Here is a 1,973-nt window from a genome sequence, read left to right on the forward strand (position 1 = left end):
AATTCTGAAGGGCCATCCTGGCTCCCAAGTTCAGCATTTTCCTTCACCCAGTCCTTCTTCCCTCGCTACTTTAGTGGTAGCTTTCCCCAGTACAACCTCCCTCCTCATCACGGACCCTCCCGCTCTCAAATCCCCAGCTCAGAGTCTGTCTCCAGGGAACCCAACCCAAGATCCGAAAAACCCTAGGGTATCACCTGTCAACTGCCCTTCCCTGTCCCTCCTGTTGTTTCCATCACCTCTGTCAAAATCCAGAGCATCACTGCTTCTGGTTACCTGATTTCCACCGCTTATCTGATGCTAGCCAACAAAAAAACAACAAAATGACTGTGATTTTACTGCCAAAAGTGAGCAGTCTAACTGGTGGCACGCAAGTATATCTACCAGTGTCCAGGTTATACTTAAAGAGGGTGATTACACTGATCGTCCATGCTACCTTGTGTGTGTGTGTGTAAAGCAAATGATCATTAACTGATCCAGCAGAATATTTTCAGTTGACTCTTCTATTGACCCTGCTTTCTAGTATAGCACATTATGTTGTGAGTGGATTTATTTGTACAGTTGAGCCCTGAACAATGTGGGGGTTAGGAGCACCAAACCCTTGCACAGTGGAAAATGTGCATATAACTGTTGACTCCCAAAAAAACCTAACAGCCTACTGCTTACTAGATGACTTACCAATAACAGAAACAGTCTATTAACACATATTCTTGTATATGCATTATATATTCTATTTACAATAAACTACTGTATCACTTCTCGGCCTTTTGGCTAAGATCAAGTGTACAATAAACTACTGTAAATATATTTTTAAGTATATTTTTTAAAAAATATATAAATATACATAAACTACTGTATATATATATTCATAGGGAAGAACATACATATATATATACATACAGTACTATCCTGTATTTACTGATACCATAAGTTTACATCCTCTGTTTAAAAGACAAATATTTGTTAGTACCTAATCAATTTTGCTTTCTATTATACAACACACTGTAGCTCTGTGTTACTAACACTAGACATTGAAAGTGAAAAGATAATGTGAAGGAAATCATTTTTATTTATAGATATAATGATGAATTCATTGATAATGAAGAAACAATGTAACCTATTATAATCAATACAAGTGCTTCATGGTAGTCTAATCTATACACTAATGAACGAATTATTATAAAATCTTCCCGTGTACAGTATTACAGTCATATTCATAGTACAGCAGTGAAAACATTGTTACATTAAAAAAATGTACAGGTTGTGGGGCGCCTGGGTGGCTTAGTCGGTTAAGCGTCCGACTTTCGCTTAGGTCATGGTCTCGCGGTTCGTGGGTTCGAGCCCCGCGTCGGGCTCTGTGCTGACTGCCAGCTCAGAGCCTGGAGCCTGTTTCAGTCTGTGATTCCCTCTCTCTCTGACCCTCCCCTGCTCACGCTGTCTCTCTCTCTCTCTCCTCGAAATAAAAAAAAAAATGTACAGGTTGTGATAAAAGGCTGATACATAGTTTCTTCATGTGTAGGAAAGTGGGGAGGGGACCAGGGTATGGAGAGAGGGAGAGAGAAAGATGGCAGTCAGGCATATTGTGTGGTAATTCTTTGAAAGCAAAGTTATAACACAGTAAGAAAACTAACACATTATTAATTTTATGTTAAATACCGCTCACCCTATGCCTGTGAAAGGGTAAGCTACCCACTTCCATATAAATCTTGTATGTGATATTCTACATGATGAATACTTAAGCAGTGATGATAATGATGACGACAGAAAATGCTTCGCATAGTTCTTTCCATATACTTATTATATTTTCACCCGAAGACACAACAGATGTTTATTAACTGTACAGCATAATGATTACTTACTATTCATTAAATGGAAGTGGATCATCATAAAGGTCTTTATCCTCATTATCTTCCTGTTGCATAGACTGAGGAGGAGGGGTTGATGGGGGAGAGAGGTGCAGGAGGTAGAAAGACAGG

The 1,973-nt window shown here is 39.1% G+C and overlaps 1 pseudogene; it reads left to right on the forward strand.

The window, feature by feature from the left end:
• Positions 1-748: 748 nt before the first annotated feature.
• On the forward strand, positions 749-822 carry LOC144243222 (U2 spliceosomal RNA; annotated as a pseudogene).
• The last annotated feature ends 1,151 nt before the right edge of the window (positions 823-1,973 follow it).

The sequence above is a fragment of the Crocuta crocuta genome, unplaced genomic scaffold, assembly GCF_008692635.1.
Source record: "Crocuta crocuta isolate KB4526 unplaced genomic scaffold, BGI_CrCroc_1.0 scaffold26, whole genome shotgun sequence".
In the NCBI taxonomy this organism is placed as follows: domain Eukaryota; kingdom Metazoa; phylum Chordata; class Mammalia; order Carnivora; family Hyaenidae; genus Crocuta; species Crocuta crocuta.